This window comes from Akebia trifoliata, chromosome 5 (genome assembly GCF_017979445.1).
Source record: "Akebia trifoliata isolate Shusen 1 chromosome 5, ASM1797944v1, whole genome shotgun sequence".
NCBI lineage: Eukaryota > Viridiplantae > Streptophyta > Magnoliopsida > Ranunculales > Lardizabalaceae > Akebia > Akebia trifoliata.
In genome coordinates, this window is record NC_141379.1 from 21,033,154 (window position 1) to 21,060,137 (window position 26,984).

Consider the following 26,984-nt stretch of genomic DNA (forward strand, 5'->3'; position numbering starts at 1 on the left):
TGATTTTCAATGATGGATGTTATTTCCATTGCTTTATTTTGTTACCAGATATGTTTCAGAAATCCGGATGAAGTATCTTGAATTGACAAAACCTTAGAAACCACGCTACGCTAGGAAAATACGACCCCAGAAACATAGAAATCATCATCTTGCAGACCAAAAAGAAGTTTCACGATAAAAATCACTAAAAAATTACCAAATTACTAAAATAACCCTAACCTCAAAACAACCCTAGAGCCTACGTTACGCTTAGGAAAACTCTCTCGAACACATAAAATAATAAATCGGAACCAAATAAATCATTTTACCAATTTTAACATAATTTGACAAAATTACGAAAATGCCCCACATAAAGTTTATGATCATTTCACACAATATGTTTTATAAATGACACAAACTAATATTTTCATTGAATTCCTTACGAAAATTCGATTCTAAAACATCCTAGAACAATAAAAACTGACTTAAAACGTAAAAAGTCCTCTCTAGGGGTAAAACGGTAATTTCACAATTTTCATAATTAAAAAATTCGAAATTAATAAATAAAATATTAAATAATTAAAGTGAAACATTAATGAAATTAATTTAAAATTTTGAACCGAAGAAATTGATCAATTGAATTTTCAGGTAAAATTGTTGAGGTTCGTGAGATATTTCTTTAAGAACCCCTCCATTTGGGGGTCCAAAGTATTAAAGAAATAATGGAGGAGGGGTCTCCAAAAATTAAAAGTAAATCAAGCAAAACTGAAGTCAAGGTATTAAAGTCAATCAAGTGAGACTAAAGTCAAAATTAAAGTCAATTAAGCAAGACTAAAGTCAAGATATTAAAAGTCAATCAATTAAGACTAAAGTCAAAACATTTAAAGTCAATCAAATAAGACCAAAAGTCATAATAGAGTTCTAATTAAATAATAACTCAATCTAATAGAGTTCTAACTTAAAAATAATTCTACCTAAAATAATTATAATTAAAACACAATTCTACCTAAAACAAGTCTAACTAAAACACAACTCTAATTAAAAGAACTCTAATTAAATACTAACTCTATCCAAATCAACCCCTAAAAACATCTATAAATAGAGGTGCTCACACCCTATTTTCGTATCAAATCATAAATCCTAAGAGAAGTAAGTCTAGAAGTCTCCATAGTCTCACATAAACCCTAGTTTTGGAGCCCCAATTCCTTACCTAACATCCCTCCTTCAATTTTAGCCTAGAAAACACCTAAAAGCCCTCCAAAAACACCCCCAAATCCGCAACAAACTTGAAGAGTTCAGGTCCAAAAACAAGGAGATACCTTGATCTCGGATATCCGGAATCAAATTCGGAGACAAAACGAAGCAAATGAGTACGGTACAAGGAGTTATTTTTGTCAGATTCGAGGGAACAAAATCCTTGCTTTCGGAAAGTATAAAAATTTTCTTTTATTTTTATTTTTATCTAGGTTTTTAGCAATGTGATTTATTTGAGAAGTTGTAGAGACCGGCTTTGGCCGGGCGGGGTTGGTGCCTAACACCTTCAAACCCCGTAACGTGATCCCCGGACTCTTTTTCTCCTTCGTAGATTAGTTTGCCTTTTTAGAGTCAATTTGGTTCCTAAACCTTAACAACTAGGTGGCGACTCCCAAACCTCAAGGGTCAAAAGCGGATCCGCGTACCCCGTGGATCGAGGGCGCTTTCAGAGAGCGCTCCTCGTATGAATCTTATCGTTTTTGTCTCCGTTGCTAGGTCTACTTCTGATATTCAAGATGAGGTTTTCTCATCCTAAATCTACATATTTTTTTAATTTTTCAAGGTTTTTTTTGAGAATTTCTAAGTATTTTTAGGTAAAAAAAAAGGGCTTAGGTGTTAGGTATGGACTTGAGACTTTAAATTTAGGATTTTGGGAAGTCTTGGAAGAGTTTTTTTTTCCTAAGAGTTTTCTTGAACTTCGAATTTAGGTGGTGGAGGCTCCTTTTTAAAGAGCCTTTGGGAGATTAGGGTTTGGAATTAGGGCACTTAGAGCTAAGATTAAGTTGTTTCAATTAGAATTTTATTTGAATTTTGAATTTTGAATTTTGAGTTACATAGAATGAGAATTTTTTAGTTTTTAGAGAAACCCCTCAATAGAGGGTTGTTCATTAAATTATATTTTAATTCTTTAGGACCCTTGATGGATGGTTATTTATTAAATATCATATGAGCCCCACTTAAGTAAATAGGCCACCACTTAAAATTTGGCCTGTGGGCTTAATTAATTAATTTCATTTGTTCAATAACTTTAATTTGATTTATAAAAATTTCACTTTACGTTAATTAATATTTTAATTATTAATTTTAGATTTTTGAATTTTAGGATTTGAAAAATTATTGTTTTACACCCAAAGAGGGCTTTTGCGTTGAAATGTTGATTTTTGACGTTTTGGAATTAGTTTTTCGTAAGGATTTTAATGAGACTATTGATTTTTGTCACTTACGAGTTTTCGACGTGAAATGATTGTAGACCCTATGAAGGGAGTTTTCGTAATTTTGTCGAATTTTATAGAAATTGACGAAACAGTTTATTTGGTCTTAATTTTTTGTTTCTTGTGCTCGAAAGGGTTTTCCTAAGCGTATGTAAACTCTATAGATGTTTTGATGTTAGGGGTATTTCGATAATTTAATCATTTTTTAGTGATTTTCTCGTAAAGCTTATTTTTATCTTAAAATGATGATTTCTATATTTTGGATAATTTTCCTAAAGTGGTGTGGTTTCTAAAGTTTTGCTTGCTTGAAATATCTCATCCAGACTTTGGAAACATTTGTAGTAACAAATAAAAATATTGGAATCATTGGGAACCATCGCAATTGGGTTGACAAGTTGATTAATCAAGAGAATGCTAAAATGGATTCTCTATAGATACCCCTCTTTGACAGAATATTGAAGCAAACTAGATAGAAAATCTTCTAAAGTAGATAGTATGATATTCGAATATCAAAGTTAGTGATAGTTTATTTTGTAGCCTGATTTATCAATTTGTCGGGGCGTTCGGATCTTTAAGGGTAAAACTCTCCCCAAACTAAAAGTTTGTTAGGTCCTTAAGTCTGAACTCTCACTGACAGTCGATGTCAAATCCTCGATTTTGATAATTCTCCCTAACGAAATGCAATAAGAGTACATATATGTGCAATGGTGTGATGCCTACGATGTATCCTATCGAATCATTGAGAATAAACTCTCATTGATTAAAAATGTATCAGGTCCTAGAGATCTTCTCTCACTGACAATAATGATTCAATTTAAAGTGCACTTACACAATGAAAATACTTATATGATATGAAATCACGACAAAGTTGAACAACAAAGCAATTGGAGTGATAATATTATCCGTATAATTAATATAGGAGCTTTATTAAATCCTACATTAAATTTCTTTTTAAATTTTGAAAAGTTTGAGTCTCGTTTCTTGGACTCGCACTTATTGGAACTATTCTTCTAGGTTGATGTTGGAGGAACTTATTAAAATCCTTATTTAAAAGTTAGAGTCTCATTTCTCGAACTCGAACTTATTTGAGCCACGCTTCTCGGGCTGGAGTTGGCAAGAACTTATTAAAATCCTTATCTAAAAATTGGAGTCTCGTTTCTCTAACTTGAACTTACTAGAGCCACACTTCTTGGGCTTGGGTTTGTAAAAACTTATTAAAATCCTACTTTAACTTGCATTTTATGATTCTAAAAGTTGGAGTGTTGTTTTTTGGACTAGAACTTACTAGAGTCACGTCTCTCAGGCCTGGATTTGTAAGAAATTATCAGAATCCTACTTCAAAAAGTTGGAGTCTCATTTCTCGGACTCAAATTTACTATAACCACACTTCTCGGGCTTATTTTAGTTAAAACCTTGGTATTGTCAGGCTCACAGATTGAGAATTCGAGTTTTTATTGACTTATCATGTATCTAGATTCATATAAGTATTAGGTTCCACCAGACTTTTAGATTTTTTGAGTAAGATTTTCCTTTTTGATCATGTGATTAAAAATGAAAACTTTGGAATCACAATGACTTTAAAAAATGCCCTTAGTTTCAAGGTTGGCTTCTAACTGGAACTTGACTATGAAATTGATGGAATAGATTACTTTTGGAGAGCATGGACGAGAAATTATGAACTCTAATAAATGACAAATAGAAGAATCGACATTTCTCTAAATTTCCAAGACTCTTAAGATTATCATATGTGCAATAAGGAATTTGATCATTTTCTTTCAAATTTATTTTTTGAGAAATGCTTGAATTAGACTAAAAATCTTAATAATTATTGGAATAGAAGATCTTTCTCTTCAAAGCGGTCGATAGTTCTATATTTTCCTTTAGCGAACACTTGAAAAAGTAAACATATGCTCAAGATGACTTCAAAGTTTCGTCGATTTCAATGTTGTCTTTGTTGGATGGGAACTCTTGGCTGTAAAACAAAAATTGTGACTTGGATAATTTTATGTATTTCCTAGCAAACTTCCTTTTGAATTTTTCTTCCCAGTGGGATTTTTCTTTTTTCCATTTTTTTGTTCCTTAATTTTTGCCTAAGTCACCTTTTCAGGTTTTTAACCTAGTAGACCTATTTTATGGTTATGCCCTAACTTTTACCTAAGTTGCCCTTTTGAATTTTCAATTTACCGGGCTTCTCTTTTTCTTGATGATCTTGAATAATCAACTCGACAACTTCCTTTTGAATTTTTCTTCTTAGTGAGATTTTTCCTTTCCTTTTTTTTTGTGCCCTAATTTTGCCTAGGTTGTCTATTCAGATTTTCAACCTAGCAAGTTTTACTTTTATTTTTCTGAGGATGGCTTGATTTTTGCCTAGCTTGCTTTTTTAGGTTCTCAACCTAACAACTTTTTTTTTTTTTATGGTTATGCCATAACTTTTGCTTAAGTAGTCCTTTCAGGTTTTCAACTTAACGGACTTCTCTTTCTTCTTAATGATCTAAAATATTCAATTCGACAACTTATTCGTTCATTGTACCTGTAGACACCCCATTTTTGCATCCGTCTGATTAATCAACTCGTCAACCCGATCGCAATGATTCCCAATGATGGATGTGTATTCCATTGCTTTATTTTATTACCCGATATATTTCAGAAATCCGGATGAGGTATCTCGAATTGACAAAACCTTAGAAACCACGCTACGCTAGGAAAATACGACCCCAGAAATATAGAAATCATCATTTTGCAGACCAAAAAGAAGTTTCACGATAAAAATCACTAAAAATTGACCAAATTACCAAAATACCCCTAACCTCAAAACAACCCTAGAGCCTACGTTACGCTTAGGAAAACTCTCTCGAACACATAAAATAACAAATCGGAACCAATTAAATCATTTCGCCAATTTTAACAGAATTCGACAAAATTATGAAAATGCCCCTCATAAAGTTCATGACCATTTCACACAAAAAATTTCATAAATGACACAAACTAATACTTCCATTGAATTCCTTACGAAAAATCGATTCTAAAACATCCTAGAACATTAAAAACCGACTTAAAACGTGAAAAGTCCTCTCCGGGGGCAAAACGGTAATTTCACAATTATCATAATTAAAAAATTCAAAATTAATAAATAAAATATTAAATAATTAAAGTGAAACATTAATGAAATTAATTTAAAATTTTGAACCGAAGAAATCGATCAATCGGGTTTTCAAGTAAAATTGTTGAGGGTTCGTGAGATATTTCTTTAAGGACCCCTCCATTTGGGGGTCCAAAGAATTAAAGATATTTTAGAGGGGGGTTCTCCAAAAATTAAAAGTCAATCAAGCAAGACTAAGGTCAAGGTCAATCAAGTGAGACTAAAGTCAAAATTAAAGTCAATTAAGCAAGACTAAAGTCAAGATATTAAAAGTCAATCAATTAAGACTAAAGTCAAAACATTAAAAGTCAATCAAATAAGACCAAAAGTCATAATAGAGTTCTAATTAAATAATAACTCAATCTAATAGAGTTCTAACTTAAAAATAATTCTACCTAAAATAATTATAATTAAAACACAATTCTACCTAAAACAAGTCTAACTAAAACACAACTCTAATTAAAAGAACTCTAATTAAATACTAACTCTATCCAAATCAACCCCTAAAAACATCTATAAATAGAGGTGCTCACACCCTATTTTCGTATCAAATCATAAATCCTAAGAGAAGTAAGTCTAGAAGTCTCCATAGTCTCACATAAACCCTAGTTTTGGAGCCCCAATTCCTTACCTAACATCCCTCCTTCAATTTTAGCCTAGAAAACACCTAAAAGCCCTCCAAAAACACCTCCAAATCCGCAACAAACTTGAAGAGTTCAGGTCCAAAAACAAGGAGATACCTTGATCTCGGAGATCCGAAATCAAATCCGGAGACAAAACGAAGCAAGGGAGTACGGTACAAGGAGTTATTTTTGTCAGATTCGAGGGAACAAAATCCTTGCTTTCGGAAAGTATAAAATTTTTCTTTTATTTTTATTTTTATCTAGGTTTTTAGCAATGTGATTTATTTGAGAAGTTGTAGAGACCGGCTTTGGCCGGGCGGGGTTGGTGCCTAACACCTTCAAACCCCGTAACGTGATCCCCAGACTCTTTTTCTCTCCTTCGTAGATTAGTTTGCCTTTTTAGAGTCAATTTGGTTCCTAAACCTTAACAACTAGGTGGCGACTCCACTGGGGACTATTGAGGATTAGACTTGAAAAACCCCAAGTATGGGAGCATTGCTAGGATACCTAATTTTTTTATTATTTAGTTCGATTTATTTTATTTATTTATTTATTTATTTTTATGGCTTGATTGTGGATGATTTTGGGTAATGCATTTTTTTCCCAATTAAGGATCACTTTTGGTGACCCCTAAATAATGAAAGATTCAAATTGACTTATGAAAATAATGGAATGATTAAGGTTGGACAGAAATATTAAAACGTTTTTACAGAATATTCTAGTAAGAATTAAGTCTGGGAACCTCTGAATAAAACTTAGATCTCCTCGAGTAGATTAATTTAGAACCTAAGTTCACTCAATTTCGTTATCGGAAGCCTTAGATATCATCGATGCAAGTTCAATATGTTAATCTGGAATTGTTGCTAAATGAATGTTGGGACAGTAATGTTAAAACATTTTTATAGAACATTCTAGTGAGAATTAAGTCTGGGAACCTTTAATAAAACGTAAATCTCATCGAGTAGATTAATATAGAATCTGATTTCACTCAATTTCGTTATCGGAAGCCTTAGATATCATCGATGCAAGTTCAATCTGTAAATCTGGAATTGTTTCTGAATGAAGGTTGGGACAGTAATGTTAAAACGTTTTTACAGAATATTCTAGTGAGAATTAAGTCTGGGCACCTATTAATAAAATGTAGATCTCATCGAGTAGATTAATTTAGAACTTGAGTTCACTCGATTTCGTTATCGGGAGCCATAGATATCATCGATGCAAGTTCAGATTGTATTTTTCTAATTCACAGAAAATCCGAATTTATCTAATGTTGGCACAATTAATGTTACTGAGAGTGAGTTCATCTCAACCATTGTCATTCTATCATCAATATAACATCTATTAGAATCTCGATTTATTTTGGATCACCCAAAAGTGATCATTGATTGGACCTTAAAAATTATAAAAATTATGCCTATTGCAATGTTTGTTTGATCAATTATTATATGCCATGCTCATTAATTGATTTGCCATGATCTTGACAGATATATTTGAGATATGTTTGCTTTCATCTTAATTTCAATGTGATGGGTTTTGTATTATTTTCTTGATCAATATTCATTTGATATCCATATGTGATGACATAATCTAGCCCATAGGCCCATGTGTTTGAAAAAGGCCCCGGGCACACCCCACCCTGTTTTGCACACACCACATGCACGTTTACTGTTTTGCACACTTACACATCCTACATAGCCAACGTGGTACTAGTACGTGGCCCGATCTCTTCGGAGATGCGACGTCATTCATGAAAACCACAACTCCAATCACATACCTTAGGGTATATCAAACTGGGGCATCAATACCGTCTGATCAGGTGATTCTGAGAGATGTATTGATGCACCCAGGCTGGAGCGACCTGAGCCTTTTACCTATTGTGAGCCATACAGTCACATGTCTCGATTGCCAACGTAGTACTAGTACGTGGTCGGTCCCCTCGTGGGATGCCAAACCATTTATGAATGCTACAACTCTTGACTCGTACCCGTAGGTATAAAAGGTAATCTAAGTATATCAATTGCACTTCTTGGTCAAAACCGGTGCCTAAGCAAGATCTTGCCCCGCTGTACCCTACTGTACGAGGGGGATAGACTACGTCTATTCTAGACGAGAGGTGTTTAAGTGGGCCCTTGCTCAGCATTGTGCGCCACCTCTCAACTGGAGATCAAACTGGCTGTTTTTGACTTCAGAGAAGTGAATTGAGGTTTTAGATTATCACCTAGACGGTATATCAAACCAAGTCACCACGTATCGAAAGGTATATAGGTGTGCTTGGGCAAGGGTGGCCAGATAAATTACATTGCACGTAGTAAACCTCGAGTCTAGAAGCCTTCCTATAGGTCACGACCCGAACTGACTATGGGTGTTCCCGGGTTGCTTTATTCAATCCAACCAATAGGTAAGTGGGCGGACCGATCCAGAATAACTAAACAAAACCTGCAATATCGGTCTGACCTAATCGATGAAATGTACCGAGTAATTTGAACCAATTAAACCAGGTGGCCCAATTGACAAATGGATCAAACTGATCAATGCCAAATCAGTTAGACTAATTGGTTTCTCTTTTAAAGATCCAGACCACTTTGTATAGAAAGATTCGATCTTAGGATTAAATTAGTTTGTCTGATAAAATGTTCAATCCCAATCAGGGGTAGACCCGCGTTTAATCTTTCTAACTTTCTTGGTCACTATAGACTTAGGGTGCATTTGGATTCGATATTTTCCGTCAGACTTGGGCTATTTTATGTCAAAACTTTAATCATGTGGTTAAGAATCAAACCTTTAGAGTTAATGGTTAACCTTGGTTTACTTCCAATCAGGTGATAATTGGTCCTAAACGATCTAAACCTCCATCTGTACCACTTTGGGTCCGTGAAAATAGTCGTCTTTCCAGAGTATCTACTTCTAATCAGGTGATAATTGGTCCTAAACGTTCTAAACCTCCATCTGTACCACTTTGGGTCCGTGAAAATAGTCGTCTTTCCAGAGTATCATTGCCAAGTAGTCAGTCTTTGCCACGAGAAGAAACAAGTACCATGGATGAAGCTGCACTCCGTCAGATTTTAGAATCTTTTCAAGCACAGATTATTACTTCTATCCAAACACAAATTGAATCCCTGAAAATTGAAAAGGGAAAAGATAAAGCTATAGAACCTCAGGATGTGTTTGACCTCGTTGAAAATCAAGAAGATGATCAGTTACACGTCAACCCTGTCCTAGCTCATCGAATAACTCAGGTTGAAACTGCTTTAAAGAATATCAAAGACCCTGACGATCTCGCCCTTGGATTAGGGGCAATGACATTATTTCCTACAGTCCGTCTGTCAAAAAAGTTCACAATGCCAGATATGGATAAATTTGATGGGACTGGATGCCCTAGGACTCACTTAAAAATATATGTCGGTATCATGCAGTCTCAGGGTCTGAGTGAAGAACAGATGGCTCAACTTTTTCAGAGAACCCTTACAGGTCCTGCCTTACGGTGGTTAATGTCACTGGACTAGTCTCGGGTAAGAACGTGGCATGAATTGATGAAGGAGTTTATTGGTCGATACTCATTCAACACGGATATTGAACTCACAAGAAGAGATCTAGAAACTACTAAACAGAAACCCGAGGAAACTTTCACTGAGTTCATTGCTCGATGGAGAGTTAAAGCAGCTCAATTGTGGGACCGACCTCAAGAGAAGGAACAAGTCAAGATAATCCTAAGGAATCTCACTCCAAATTATGCCAAGTATTTGATACCTCAATACTTGCCTACTTTTCAATCCCTCCTTGAGGCTAGAAATCAAGTTGAAGATGCTTACTCTTCGGGACTTTTTGGTAACTCGTCTGAGTCAAAACCCAAACATTTCAAACCTAATGTCAATTCCTTACAAGTGGCCAACACTTCCTTCGCACTATCTCCTCAAGCTACTCAGCCGTCACAAGCTAAGCCTAGGAGACAGTTTGCCAATCTTGGAATGTCCCTTAGTGTTGCTTATCAAAAATTGATGAAAAGGGGATTGCTGGCACCTTTACAACCTAAGCCTTTACCTAATCTTCTTCCCCCAAACATGGATAATGGGCAATTCTGTGAATTCCATCAGATGCCTGGTCATGTTCTTGACAGGTGTATTACTCTCCGACATGCTATCTAAGACCTTATTGAGCAAAGAAAAGTCACCATACCCACTCCTACTACTCCCAATGTTAAGACTAACCCTTTGCCTACCTTTCAAAATCAACCCCCTCCTACTCTAAACCTAATATCAATATCCAAACCTGAATCAATTGACCCAGTTTCCTTCATTCACTCAATTGGTCTTAACAGTGCATTCGCTCCATGCCAGAATGAGCTCAACTAGCCTAAGGCAGTGACAAAACTGAAGAACAGAGAAATTATTAAATTAACGGGTTGTCCCGCATCTGATAGACTTGAATCAGAACATGAAGAGATAGTAAAAACAGGCAAGTTCAAGTCATCCATCGAAGATAATCGAAGTGGCATAGACTCTAGAATTGTGTCCCTCCATTCAGAATGATGTCGTCTTTTAAGTCTTTTTAGTTTCTTTTAGTTTTAGTTGCGTCAGTCTTTGAATTCAGTTCTTTATTTTTATTTTTGGGTTTTAGTAAGGTTTGTTAGTCTATGTTCTTTTCAATTCCAATAAATAAAGAAGCTTTTGATTATCATGTGTGCAATAATGATGTGAATATAAAATCTAACATGAGAAATGACTTAAAGCTCACTAACCAAATTTGATAAATATTGGAATTAAAGAGTATACTCAAGAAGTGCAAATTGGTAATACGTTATCCTCAGGAGAACATGAGAGAATAGTAAACTTACCTGAGAAATTCAAACAATGTTCTTGCATGGTCTCATAAAGATATATGGATGAATTACACAAAAACATAGATCAAGTCAAGAGTGATTTCAAAGTCAAAGATTATCGGTCAAAGATGATATAGCTGAAAGCATCAACAAAGATGCTAAGACTTACAAGTGGATCTACCATGTTTCTCACTCAAAAGAAGAGTGTTCTCTTTCACAAAAGAATAAAAGATTTTCTTGAAGTTCTAGAAGAGTTGAATAATCAGAAAACTCGATCATACTCGATTTCACAAAAGAAGACTAAAGAATATTCATTCTTCAAAAGGAAACCTTACTTGACAGAGCAATCCAAATATCGAATTACTGAAACTTTGACCAAGTCAAGCAGCATTCACCAAATGAGGCCTTCTTTGGTCGAATCATTTTCCTATCTTACCAAAAAAAAAATATAACCTTCTTTAGCCCCTCGCAGCCTTTTAAAAAAAATCAATAACCTTTTCTTTCTAAACCACGCCGACCAACCTTGGGAGGGAATCTTAGTATGAACTATGTTTTGACCTGATCCCAAAAGGAAAAAAAGAAATATTTGGGGTAAATAGGCAACCTGAGAAGTTACTTCAGGTCCGATCATTAAAAGAAAAATGTATTCTCTTAAGGAAAGTGTCATCCAAAAGAAAAATCCCCTATTAAAATGTTCAAAAGAAAAGAATGCCAAACTAAGGGCATTAGAAAAAAGAATCAAAATAATTGATAAAAAAGAATACCAAACTAAGGGCATTTAGAAAAAATCAAAATAATTGACAGAAAAGAAAGAATATCTAACTAGGGGCATTTTGGAAAGTTGAGCCTTATATCTTTTCTTTCTAAATCATATCCTAAGCCCTCCTATTAAGTCCTCCTGAATACTAATTGACTCGGTTAAGGTGCAGGGAACCAAGAAATTGTCGAGTTGGTCATTCAAGATCATCAGAAAAAAGAAAAGTCCGCTAAGTCGAAAACCCGAAAAGTCGACTTAGGTAGAATTTAGGGCATAACCATAAAAAAGAAAGCCTGCTAGGTTGAAAACCTGAAAAGACGACCTAGGCAAAAATGAAGGCATCATCAGAAAAAGAAAAACAAAGCCCGCTAGATTGAAAATCTGAAGAGGCGATCTAGGAAAAAATTAGGGCATCATCAAATGGAAGGAAAAGTCTCATCAAGAAGAAAAATTCATAAGGAAGCTTGTGCAGAAACTACGGAACAATTCAAGCCACGATATTTGTCTTTCAGCCAAGAGCTCACATCCGACGAAGACAATGTTGAAGTCAAAAAAATCAGAAGTCATCTTGAACATTGTAGGATCTTTAAGAGTATGTTTAATTGTTCAAGTGTTCGCTACTGGAAGATGTAGAATCATCAACCACTTTGAAGAGAAAGATCTTCTATTATAATATTTATCAAGATTTTTTAAGTCCAGCTCAAGCATTTCTCAAAAATAATGATCAATTCTTTATTGCACATATGATAATCTTAAGAGTCTTAAATTTAAGAGAATGTCAGTTCTTCTATCTGTCATACATCAGAGTCCATATTTTTCAAGCGTAATCCATTCCATCAGTCTCGTCAAGTCCTAGTTAAAGTCAACCTTGAAACTAAGGGCATTTTTGAAAGTTATTTAATTCCAAAGTTTTTGTTCTTAATCACATGATAAAAAAAAATCTTACAAAAGCTTAAAAGTTCGGCGAAGTCCAATGATAATTATGAATCCAGATGCATGATAAGCCAATAAAGGCCTGATCTTTCAAACTTTAAGCTCGATTTTGAATCATAGAATGAATTAATAGGATTGTTTAAATTCCTATAAATCTAAGCCCGAGAAACGTGGCTTAGTAAGTTCGAATCCGAGAAACGAGACTCCAACTTTTTGAATCATAGAATGAATAGGCTTTTTGAAGTGCCTACAAACCTAAGTTTGAGTCCGAGAAACGAGACTCCAACTTTTTGAATCATAGAATGAATAGGCTTTTTGAAGTGCCTATAAACCTAAGTTCAAGTCCGAGAAACGAGACTCCAACTTTTTGAATCATAGAATGAATAGGCTTTTTCAAGTGCCTACAAACTTAAGTTCGAGTCCGAGAAACGAGACTCCAATTTTTTGAATCATATAATGAATAAGCTTTTTGAAGTGCCTATAAACCTAAGTTCGAGTCCGAGAAACGAGACTCCAACTTTTTGAATCATAGGCTTTTTGAAGTACCTACAAACTTTAGTTCGAGTCCGAGAAACAAGACTTCATGTTTAATATGATTGTTTAAGTTCCTCTAAACCTTAGTCAAAGTCCAAGAAACGAGACTCCAACTTTGTTTGAATCATATTGAATTAATAGGATTGTTTAAGTTATTTAGCCCGAGAAGCGTGGCTACAATAGGCTCAAATCTGATAAACAGACTCATACTTTTTCGAACTCTAAAAAAGAATTTCAAATAGGATTTAACGAAGTTCCTACATTGTTATGACTCCAATTACTTTATTGTTCAATCTTGCCATGATTGTTTTCAAGGACCTGACACATTTTTACTCAGTAAGCATCACACTTTTGCACACACGTGCACTTTTGCATTAGTCAGGGAGAATTTTCTAAAATTCGAGGATCTGACATCGTCAGTGAGAGTTCAAGTTCAATCTTTTAGTTCGGGGAGAGTTTTACGCTCAAGGATCTGAACACCCTGACGAATTGCTAAATCAGGCGGCAAAATGAACCGTCACTAGCTTTGGCATTCAGATATCGCACTATCTACCGAAATAGATTTGCTATCTAGTTTGCTTCAACCCTCTGCCAAAGAGGGGCATCTGTAGACACCCCATTTTTGCATCCGCCTGATTAATCAACTCGTCAACCCGATCGCAATGATTCTCAATGATGGATGTGTATTCCATTGCTTTATTTTGTTACCCGATATATTTCAGAAATCCGGATGAGGTATCTCGAATTGACAAAACCTTAGAAACCATGTTACGCTAGGAAAATACGACCCCAGAAATATAGAAATCATCATTTTGCAGACCAAAAAGAAGTTTCACGATAAAAATCACTAAAAATTGACCAAATTACCAAAATACCCCTAACCTCAAAACAACCCTAGAGCCTACGTTATGCTTAGGAAAACTCTCTCGAACACATAAAATAACAAATCGGAACCAAATAAATCATTTCGCTAATTTTAACAGAATTCGACAAAAATGCCCCTCATAAAGTTCATGACCATTTTACACAAAAAATTTCATAAATGACACAAACTAATACTTCCATTGAATTCCTTACGAAAAATCGATTCTAAAACATCCTAGAACATTAAAAACCGACTTAAAACGTGAAAAGTCCTCTCCGGGGGTAAAATAGTAATTTCACAATAATCATAATTAAAAAATTCAAAATTAATAAATAAAATATTAAATAATTAAAGTGAAACATTAATGAAATTAATTTAAAATTTTGAACTGAAGAAATCGATCAATCGGGTTTTCAAGTAAAATTGTTGAGGGTTCTTGAGATATTTCTTTAAGGACCCCTCCATTTGGGGGTCCAAAGAATTAAAGATATTTTAGAGGGGGGTTCTCCAAAAATTAAAAGTCAATCAAGCAAGACTAAGGTCAAGGTCAATCAAGTGAGACTAAAGTCAAAAGTAAAGTCAATTAAGCAAGACTGAAGTCAAGATATTAAAAGTCAATCAATTAAGACTAAAGTCAAAACATTAAAAGTCAATCAAATAAGACCAAAAGTCATAATAGAGTTCTAATTAAATAATAACTCAATCTAATAGAGTTCTAACTTAAAAACAATTCTACTTAAAATAATTCTAATTAAAACACAATTCTACCTAAAATAAGTCTAACTAAAACACAACTCTAATTAAATACTAACTCTATCCAAATCAACCCCTAAAAACATCTATAAATAAAGGTGCTCACACCCTATTTTCGTATCAAATCATAAATCCTAAGAGAAGTAGGTCTAAAAGCCCTCCTAACCTCCCATAAACCCTAGTTTTGGAGTCCCAACTCCTTACCTAACATCCCTTCTTCGATTTTAGCCTAAAAAATATCAAAAAGCCCTTCAAAAATATCTCAAAATCGATAACAAAATTCGAAGAATCCAGATCTAAGGAAGAGATACTTTGCTTTGGAGATCCGAAATCAGATCCGGAAACAGAACGAAGTAAGGAGAACGGTACAAGGAGCAGTTTTATTGAATCTGAGGGAATATAACCGTTGCGTTCAAAGGTAAAGTCTCTTTTATTTTATTTTATTTTATTTTTCTTTCTTTTTCTATCTAGGTTTTTGTTAGCAATGTAGACTTATTTGGGTTAAGTAGAGACCGGCATTGGCCGGGCGGGGTTGGTGCCTAACACCTTCCAACCCCGTAATGTGATCCCCAGATTCAGTTTTTCTTCGTAGATTAGTATATTTGCCTTTTAGAGTCAAAATTTGATTCCTAGACCGTAATAACTAGGTGGCGACTCCCAAACCTCAAGAGTCAAAAGTGGATCCGCGCACCCCGCAGATCGAGGGCGCTTTCAATACCTTAACCGAGTCAATTAGCATTCAGGAGGACTTAATAGGTGGGCTTAGGACATAGTTTAGAAAGAAAATGTATAAGGCTTGACTTTCCAGAATTCCCCTAGTTTGATATTTTCTATTTTCTATAAATTCTTTGGATTTTTTTTCTAATGCCCCTAGTTTGACATTCTTTTCTTTTCTATCAAATCTTTTGATTCTTTTTTCTTTCTAATGCCCTTAGTTTGACATTTTTTTCTTTTCTATCAATTTTTTTTCTAATGCCCCTAGTTTGACATTATTTTCTTTTCAACTTTTCAATAGAGAATTTTTCTTCTAGATGTCACTTTTCTTAAGAGAATAATTTTTTTGCGTGACCGGGTCTTAAGTAACTTTTCAGGTTGCCTACATACCCCAAATCTTTCTTTTATCTTTTCGGATCAGGTCAAAACTTAGTTCATAAAAAGATTTCCTTCCCGAAGGTGGTTGGTGTGGTTCAGAAAGAAGAACCTATTAATTGTTTAGAGGTTGCGAAGGGCTAAAGAAGATTATCATTTCCTTTGCAAGATAGAAAAATTGTTCGACCAATGTAAGCATCCTTTGGTGAAATGCTACTTGATCTGGTCAAAGTTCTAAGAACTTAATGCCTTGATTGCTCTGTTGAGTAAGATCTTCTTTTGAGGATGAATAGCCTTCAACCTTCTTTTTGAAATCAAGTATAATTAAGTTCTTTGTATTTGACATTGACTCTTTCAATGCTTTCATAACTTCAAAAAATCTTGTATTCTCTTGCGTATGATAATCTTCCTCTCTTAAATGAGTAGTATGATGGATCATTCTTGTGGTTCTCAATATCTTTGCTAATGGTTTCAAGTACATCATTCTTAACTGATAAACTTTGACTTTGAAAATTACCTTTGACTTTATGTCTTAATTTATTATGTTTTAATGAAAGGCAACATGGTGCTTATAACTAACATATTATCATATATCCATAAGAGAACATTGCCAAATTTCTTAAGTAAGTTTTCTCATGTTTCTCTGATGATAATGTAGTGCCAATTTGTACTTCTTGAGTGTACTCTTTAATTATAATATTTATCAAGTTCAATTAGTGAGTTTTGAGTTATTCTTCATGTTTGATATTATGCTCAAATCATTATTACATTCATGATAATCAAAAGTTTTTTTATGTAATTGGAATTAAAAAAAACATAAACTAACAAACTCGACTAAAACTCAAAAATTAAAGAAAGACTAACGTAATTAAAATGACCAATTGAATTTAAAGACTAATAAAAATTGAACTAAAACTAAAAGGAAACTTAGGGACACTTATCTATAAAGTAGGGAGGTCTTTCTAGGTGGATGGGCATAATACTATGGTGCAAAGGTAGACTACTTGGACTTAACATTGATATTTTGGCTTGATGACTCTTTTTATAGACCTAAAGTAGCATAGACGAGGGTTTATAATGTCTAAGAGCAATTATTATATGATTAGAAGTAAACCAAGATTAACCATTGATTTTGAAGGTTTGACTCTTAACCACATGATTAAAATTTTGATATAAATTAGCCAAAGTTCGGTAAGAAATATTGAATCCAAATGCACTATAAGTCTATAGTGACTAAGAAGGTGAGAAAGGTTAGTCATAGGTCTATCCCTGATTGGGATTAAACCTTTGATTAGATAAATTAATTTGACCTTAGGATCAAATCTTTTTGGTATGAAATGGTTTGAATATTTGAAAGTAAAACCAATTGGTCTAATCGATTTAGTGTTGATCAATTTAATCCATTTGTTGATTGGGTCAAACCAATATTGTGGTTTAAAATTTGAACGGTCTAGACCGATCCATTCACTTACCTATTGGTTGGATTAAATAAAGCAATCCGGGAACACCCATAATTCGTTCGGGTCGTGACCTATAGGAAGGCTCCTAAACTCTGTTCATTACGTACAGTGCAATTTATTTGACTACCTTGGCCCAAACGCATTTATATACCTTTTGAGTGTACTCAATCAGACGGTTCGTGGTGACTTGGTTTGATATACCATATAGGTATGAGTCTAGGGTTTTAGCTTTTGTAAATGGTTGGCAATAAGTACATTTGACTTTGCGGCTTACAATAGGACAAAGGCTCAAGTCACTCTAGCGTGGGTGCATTGATATACCTTTTAGGGTCACTTAATCAAACGATATTAACATCCTAGCTTTATATATCATAAATGTACGTGACTGGAACAATGATTTTAATGAATGACGTCACATTTTACGAGGAAATCATGCCATGCACTAGTGTCACGTTGGCAATAAGGGACATGCAAGCGTGCAATGCAGCGTAATATAAACGTACTAGTGGTGTATGCAAAATAGGGTGGGGTATTTCCAGGGTATTTTTTAGATAAATGGGCCAATGGCTAGATCAAACCATCAAAACATAGATATCACATAAATATTAATCAAATAGTACAAAACCCATTACATAAAAAATTAAGATCAAGGCATATACATCAAACATATATCTACCGAGATCATGACATATTAGATGGGCAATAAAACAAGGTAGTACAAAAAGAAAATGAAAATGATCAATCAAGATAACATATACATAACCAACCATTGAGATAGGCACAAAAAACTTTTTTTTTTAATCAAAGATCATTTTGGGCAACCCAAAACAAATCGAGATTTCAACAAATATTGAATTGAGGATATAATAATAGTCGTGGAGATAGGGAGTGATGACTTTTTTTTATTTTTAATTTTACTAATTATTAAATAAACCTAAAAAAACAGCTTAACATAAAAGAAAGAAGATTTTACCGCTACACCAACTTACACGTTTGAACTCAAAAAGATTTAACAACCATTCTGATGGTGTGCTATATGAAAAACTGGTGTGGCAGTAGAAGTTTAAAAAACATTCTCCCCTTCACATCATTGTCATAGAGAGGATAGCAAGTAATTCCTTTTTTTTTTTTCATTGTTTTTACATGAACAAAATAAAAGACTTTTTTTTTATTATTATTAAAAGCAAATTGTATATATATATATATGGGGAGCGTTTGCTGGCTAACTTTTTGGCAAACATTTTGGGTGCGTTGGATCTAATGACATCGAACGGAAGTGATTTAATTTCACGCGTTATAATACAAAGTTACATATTTACAGCGCCGTCCCTTAAACATTGCCTATTTCATGCTTCCTCCCTCTCCTCTTTAAACCAGAAAGAACAGAACTCTCTGTTCTCTTTTTCTTTTCGAACTCTCTCCTCTCCTCACCCTCTCTCACTCGCTCTCACCCTCTCTCTCACTCTCGCCCTCTCTCTCACACACTCTCTCTCACTCTCATCATTTTCTCTCACTTGCTCGCCCTATTCCTCGCTGAAATCCTAGCACGAACGGCTCACTCTCGCACTGAAACTTCGCACGAACGGCTCACTCTCTCTTTCTCACTCTCACTGCCTCTCTCTTTTACTCTCTGTACCTCTCTCATTCACTCTCGCTACCTCTCTCTCTCTCTCGCCCTATTCATCGTTGAAACCCTCGAATGCTTCGACAGAACTGTAAGTTTTTTTTATTATTATCGTGATTTTAGTAAGAATTATTTGAAATAAGCATCTCTATTGAGAAAATTGTAGTTCTAGTGTTTAAATTAAATCCTTAATTGCTATCCATGTGAAACCCCATTTTAAAATTGTCTAAATGCTTAACTTTGTGGCGAACTATTGATTTTTAATATTTTTTTTAGTTTGTATCAGTTGTTTCATTCATTTTGTAAATTTGCCTAAAATATCTGTTAATTATGCAATGAAAATTTAAACTAAATTGATGTACAAATTAAATTACCAAGTTTGTCTGTGCCTTAGTTTCATTAACAGTAAGTGGGAAATTGAAAAGTGCAGAATAAATAAATACAATTGATCTGTGACCCAGATAAACTTAATGGTGTAAACAACATACCAAAGGAGACTCATCTTGCCATAGTTGACAGCATTGTGGATGTTAAATTTTATTTGTGAAAATTCTGAATTTGTTGGGTACCTAAGAAATAGGTGTAAACAACATACCAGAAGGAGATTCATCGTGCCAGTTTGTTGGGTACCTAAGAAATTCCCATTTTTGAGGAATTTCGATTAGAAATCGAGATACCCACTTCGAAAAATAGTGAATCAAAATTAAAACACCCATTTCAAGAAAAACTGTATTTTTTTGTTTGTTGGGTAGTTCAGAAATTCTAATTTTTGAGTTGAAGATATATATATATATATATATATATATATATATATATATATATATATATATATATATATATATATATATAGCAGCTCTTATATATCTTCCCTACTGTAATTATTGTTTGTATTGAACCATATGTTATTGTCGTTTTAATTGTTATCAGTGAAAATATTTCATGAATACGATTGGCGTTGACAAGTGTGGGGAAGCGACTATTGGTGAAACTATGAAATCTTCATCGAGAATCCAAGTAGATAGTGGAGAACGTATTAATTACGAGAGTCCTATAAAAAATATTGCAAAGTTGGATATACCGTATGTTGGGATGATCTTCGATTCAATTGAAGAAGCCAAGAAGTATTATGAAGATTACGGGCATCAAAAAGGATTTTTTATTCGTATTCAAACAACTTCTAGGTGTCGACGAGGTTCAAACGAGATAATTGGAGTGACATATGTTTGCATGCATTAAGGCGAAAGAAAAAGAGGTTGAAGTAACAAATGTGAATTAAAGCGCAAATCAGATAATCAGAAGAAGTTCTTCAACTATTAAATGTGGATATAAGGCTATGATGCGTGTTACACACGATTACAAATGGACCGCAAAATGGAAAGTGTCCGTTTTCGACGATAGCCATAATCACAAGGTAGTCACACCATCGAAAAGAATGAGGATGAAATCAAACCGTTGTATGCCTACAGTAGCCAAGGATCTAGTGGAAACATTCAAAAGAGAAAATATTCAAATCACTAAAGTGTCAACTATTTTTGGCCGAGATCTAATTGGCTTTGATGGTAGGGACTGTTACAATCACTTGAGGAATGTTAGGCATAGAGAGTTGGAGGTAGGGGATGCACAGTCAGTATTAAATTACTTCATAACAAAACAGGCTGAAAATCCACAATTCTTTTATGCAATACAATGCGATAATGAGATGAGGGCAAAAAATTTCTTTTGGGTGGATGCAAGGTCTAGATTGTCGTATGAATATTTTGGTGATGTGATGACATTCGACACGACTTATCGGACGAATAAATATGATATGCCGTTCGTTCCATTTACTGGAATAAACCACCACTTTCAGTCTATACAATTTGGGTGTGCTCTTCTACAAGATGAGATAGAGACGACCTTCTTATGATTATTTGAGACTTGGCTCAAGACTATGGGAGGACGTCGCCCAATATCGATGATCACCGACCAGGATTTGGCAATGAGGAATGCGATTGCCAAAGTTTTTCCCAATACATGTCATCCTCTTTGCATTTGGCACATCATGAAGAAGTTTTATGAGAAGTTGGCTTATAAATATTTTGAAACTTTCGATTTCAAAAGCAAATTAGAGAGGTGTATTTGGTCGACATACACGGAAGAAGAGTTTGAAAAGAATTGGAAGAACTTGATTGTAGAGCATGGATTGGAAGGAAATGAATGGCTTGAATAATTATTTCATTTACGGGAGTCTTGGGTGCCAGTTTATAATCGAGATTTCTTTTTTGCTGGCATGAATACTACTGGTCGTAGTGAGAGTATTAATGCATTCTTTGACGGGTTTGTTACATGGAAGATAAATCTGAGAGAATCTGTAATCAAGTATGAGGAAGCATTGAAAAAACTTGTTACATATGAAACCGATGAAGATTTTAAATCAGAACACAAGTTTCGATGCGTGAAGAATGATGAGTTACTTCTTAAATATGCTGCAACAGTGTATACTAAAACTATGTTTGAGAAACTCAAGGAAGAATGGCTCCAAGTGAATCGATTTAAAGTTGAAGAAATGGGAATCGATGATGGATTTCATATGTATCGAGTGACAACAAAGTTTGGTAAGTCCGAGGAGTTTGTGTTGAAGTTAAATTTGGATACTTACGAGGGTGCATGTGAATGTAAGAAATTTGAGTTTGTTGGAATAATATATCGGCATTTTCTAAAGGTGTTTTTCCTTCTAGACATTGATTGTATACCGTCACACTTCATTCTTAGAAGATGGATGAAAGGGGCAAACAAATTTAGTGTGATGGATTCAGAAGTAATGATTGATGGGAAAGAACCACCAATTGCATTGAGATTTGGCAATATATGTCAACAAGCTACTACATTAGCTAGTTTTGCATTAACTTCAATGAAGAGATACGAAATCTTCACGAATACCTTAAATGAACTATCAAAAAAACTTTTTGAAATTTGATGCGATGAAATGTTAGAACATGAAGTTGTAGTTGATGCATCACAGTTGTTACTTTTGGACCCAAATGTCTCGCAAACAAAGGGTAGGAAGAAAGATGAGAAGGGAAAAGGAAAGGTTGAATGTACATGTAGATTAAAAAGTAGTATCGAGTTGAGCCAACAAAAGAAGAAACGAAAGTGTATATCATGTAAAGCATTCGGACACGACAAACGAATATATCCTATAAATCCATATAAAAAGCGGACATGTTCTACAACCCAAGGTAAGTGAAATTATCTTTGTAAGAAAAAATATCGCTTGAAAACATTTATTTTTATTGTAAAGTCTTATTTATAATTTTTCTTTTTTAATAAATAATGATGATATTCAAGAATTGGGCCAGGACATGGAAAGTAATCATGAGGCATCTCCATTGAGTTAGGTAGTGTTTGTTTGCGTTATTTTTCAACGCTTATTGCTGAAAAAAAATTAAATTCAGCACTTCTTGTCAAAATAGCGCGTTTGTTTACTCTATATTTTCAGCGCTTATTACTGAAAATAAGTGAAAAAAATTCAACACTATTTTGATGCTGAAAAAAAGTGCTGAAGCGGTAAGCACTTCGTTTTTTTCAACACGGACAAGTATGCTCTTTGTTTTTTTGAGCATGGACAAATAAGCCCTTATTCTTAAAATGATATTACCTTTTACATCCCATGGATAAGTATATAAGCACCCCACAAATTAATAAACCCACACCATGGCTAAATTATTTTGTCTTATATGGGTTAAAAGTTTTGGAATGAGTTGATTTTTGGTAAGGATGATCTCCTCATTAGTATATAAGCACCCTACAAATTAATAACCCCACACCATGGCTAAATTATTTTGTCTTATATGGGTTAAAAGTTTTGGATGATCTCTAAATCATATAGGCTATCCTCACTAAAAATTTGCTCATTCCAAAAACTTTAATCCATGTAAAACAAAAAAAATTGGCTATGGTGTGTGTTGCCTTTATTAATTCATAGGGTGCTTTTATAATTACACATCCTTTATTTCCATCGATAATTATTCATTCAAAATTAAGTTCTTTTAATGCTGATTTCAAATTTTGGTGACTTGTATGACATTATTATTTTTAATTTGAAATTTGTGGACTTTTATAAATAGAAATTATTATTTATAAATTGAAGATTTGAGTATTATTTATTATTTAAAAATAAATTGTATTTTAATTTTATAAGAAATAATATATTTTATTAATACATCTATAAAATGATTGTAAGGGTAACAAAGACAATTTATCAGCTTCAGCAATGTGTAGCAAACATGTTTCAGCATCTAAACAAATAACTTTTTCAGCACTTAAATTCAGCGCTTATAAGTTTCAGCGCTTAATGCTATTCAACACTTATTTTTTCCAGTTTAACAAACAACACCTTAGACACTTGGACAGGTCTGTTGAGGAGGCTAGTAATGCAATGGCTTTGGATGGTATCATTTTTGAGGTGTGTGTAGTTCTTTTATTTCTTTAGATCTTTAGATCATTACATTCTTACATTTAAACAATTTAAATATTACCAAAACCAAGAAGCCGATAGGTTAGAATCAATCAGACTTGGCTTTTTTTGTTCAAACTTGGGCTTAAACTTCTTATTTAGTTATTTATTTAAATTTTGTTGACATGTAGATGTCCTAGTTTTAGCAAATCAGGATTTGGTGCGCGCACGGTTATACTTTGTGATCAGGTATTCTTTCTTTTTTTATTTAGCCTTTTTTGTGGTATCTGTTCTACTCTCTTCATATAATAATCTATGGTGCATGATATTACTGTGGTTCAAATATAGTGATAATGTATGTATGAATGTGAAATTGCTCATCAGAAATTGATTGCGAAAGATTAGATGGAAGGCGGGGAAACAGAGTTGGTGAAAGTGGGTCTTGAACCCAGGTTGTGGTATCAACTCTCTGAGACTTTATCCAACTTAGTAAGCTGGCTACTTCCAAATGATTGTCATTATATTGCATGCTTATTTGCATTATATATTGGATATAATATATGTAGATCAGATTTAATGTGCCTAGGGGGTGTATTGGTTCTACCTCGAGCAACATGCTTGACACCCTCAATAGTTGTATTAATGTTCAAATACCTACATGTATAACTGTCTTTCCTTTCAATTTAATGTTTTTTTTTTTGGAGCTCTTTTCTAATTTGTGCATCCTATTCTTCACAGTCGAGGGTCATTCCATCTATATCCGGAATTTGCCTATGAATGTGACAGTTGAACAAGTTGAAGAGGAGTTCAAGAAATTTGGGCCTATTAAGACAAGGGGTGTTCAAGTCAAAAGTAATAAGGTTTGTTTTATGTATATTATGCAGCATTTCACACCAATTTTACATCTTTTAACATAATGTTTATGGTTTTTGTTTTATCTTCTTATTGGTGCAGCAACAAGGATACTGTTTTGGCTTTGTTGAATTTGAGTCATTGAGTTCCAAGCAAAGTGCAATTCAGGTATGGACATTGAACATAATCATCCTTTTTTTTTCACTAGTTAATGGAGTCGTCAGTGCTAGCCCGAGCACCTCGATCAAATGCTTCAAATGCTGATCACTAGAAGTTCCGGGTCCCTCCGTAAACTCAGCATTTCAAACCTCCCCAACGACTCCACCGTCTCCTTCATTGCTTGATCAGTAAGCGGAACACACGTCTTCCTCATTGTGTCCAATTCCCAATTTTGATTCTTCTTTAGGTAGATTTAGGATTAAATCTCGGCCAAGTCACTAGGCACCCTTTATAACCAAACGTTGTTCCCATATTGTTTGCCATCTGATTCGAAGAATTCAAATTATAACTATATTTGCTCACTATTTTTTTCCTCTTCCATGGGTATCTTTGCAGTGAATTGGTTACGGCCTACTCTTATCACCTTGAGAAGAAACATGATATGATTCTAACATCGTTGTTTGAACTTGGGAACTACAAGAAGCTCTACAGCTATAGCCATCTTAACAATGGCTTTGCTGTCCACACTATACCCGAACAGGAGAACTATGCCATAGTCACAAAATTATCTGAATTTCTCTAAAAATTCACTGAATTTCTCATAAAATTTTCCGAATTAGGGGGTTAGCCGATTAAATCAACGAATTGAAGAATTAATTGATGATTCCTCAACTAATCATGGAATATAGTAACATTTTTACCCTTTACAAAAAATTATCGAATCCGAACTTTGTTAGTATGAAGTATGCATGTAGTTCATTTTTTGTTACTTCTATATCAGTGTTTTTTTTATATTATATATATGAATAAATCTCCACCCCTTTATGCAAGTTCAATTTGTTTGGTAGGCAGAAGCCCTTAGATGAGTCCCTGGTGTGAAGTCTATAGAGAGAGATTGGAAGGTGAAGAGATTGACAACACATACACCTCAATTTTTAGGCCTTCCAATGGGAGTTTGGCCAACAGGTGGTGGCTGTGAAAAAGCTGGGGAAGACATTGTGATAGGTTTTATAGATTCAGGGATATATCTGTTACATCCGAGCTTTGGAACCCACAATACTGCACCATATGAGCCTGTTCCTAATTATAGAGGAAAGTGTGAAATAGATCCAGACACTAAGAGGAACTTTTGCAATGCGAAGATTGTTGGAGCCCAACATTTTGCAGCCGCTGCAATTGCTACTGGAGTATTTAATCCGGCAATCGATTTTGTGTCTCCGTTAGATGGTGATGGCCATGGAAGGTTGGATTCGTTATACTTGTATGGCATCAATTATCTCCCCATCTCTAGTTGGAAATGTTAAATCTTTCTTTATGTTTACATGACTTACTTCACTTGATGACAGCTTATTTTCTTTCCCTTGTGTTGTTTCCTTGTAATGTTCTGTTTTATTAATTTTTTATTTTGTTATTTTTAAAATTGATTAACAGCCACATAGCAGCAATTGCAGCTGGAAATAATGGAATTCCTGTGCGAATGCATGGAGTTGAATTTGGGGTGTCCAATTCCCAATTATTTTTTATGCATTGTCCAAACAGCTTGAATGTCACAAGCTGAGCATGACGATTTCAAATCATTACAGCCCATGGCTCAACAAATGAAATCAAAGTGATATGGTAATGTTGAGTACGTTTGCTAAGTGAAAAACTTCTACCTGAGGATGCATTCTTTTAATGGTCAACTATAATGGCAGTCCTCCAAAGGTGACAAACACCCACCCCATCTTTTACTTACATACAAAACATACAAGTTCAAGGGTTCATATTTTCTTTCTGAAATTTTTGGTCATCAGAAGGTCTTTAAAAGCTGTTTTAGATTCTTAAGCTCAGATTATTCTTGTAAAATTTTTGGCAGGTTGCCTTTAGGACCAAAGTCTTCCATCCAAATATAAAAAGTAATGGAAACATCTGCTTGGACATACTTAAGGAGCAATGGAGTCCTGCACTCACCATATCCATGGTGGGAGATCTTGACTCACTTTTACACTTTCTATATTCCCATCTTTTGATGATACCTCATGTAAGTCTGTATTCTCTGTTGTGATCCATGTAGGTTCTGCTCTCCATATGTTCACTACTCACAGATCCAAATCCAGATGACCCACTAGTTCCTGAGATTGCCCACATGTGCAAGACTGACAAAGTCAAGTACGAGTCCACGGCTAGCAGCTGGACCCAGAAGTATGCCATGGGTTGAATCCTCAAGCTCATGCAATGATTGCTATAGTAGTTCACTTTCATCCTCAGTGAAATATAGAGATGGTTTTCCTTAGGCTATTCAAACTGTTTAAGAACTTAGTGTCTTAAGTTTGACACAATTGGAATAAAAGCTTGTGTACTGTAGAATAAATGGATACAATTATTTGAGTTTATCAATCAATCTCATTGTTCTTTTCTTATTTATTTGGCACCATCTCCGAAATCCAATTGGGTCCAGAGTCGGACATTTATAGAGCCCTGTGGTAATCTTATAATAATTAAATATCAAGGAACCTTCGTTG

General features: G+C 34.3%; 1 long non-coding RNA gene across 1 annotated transcript; it reads left to right on the top strand.

Moving 5' to 3' along the window:
• The first annotated feature begins 24,160 nt into the window (after nucleotides 1-24,160).
• LOC147401634 (uncharacterized) lies at nucleotides 24,161-25,169 on the top strand. The gene is made up of 3 exons (XR_015178224.1): nucleotides 24,161-24,332; nucleotides 24,427-24,492; nucleotides 24,880-25,169. It is a non-coding gene; the product is annotated as an uncharacterized LOC147401634 (long non-coding RNA).
• Nucleotides 25,170-26,984: the final 1,815 nt, after the last annotated feature.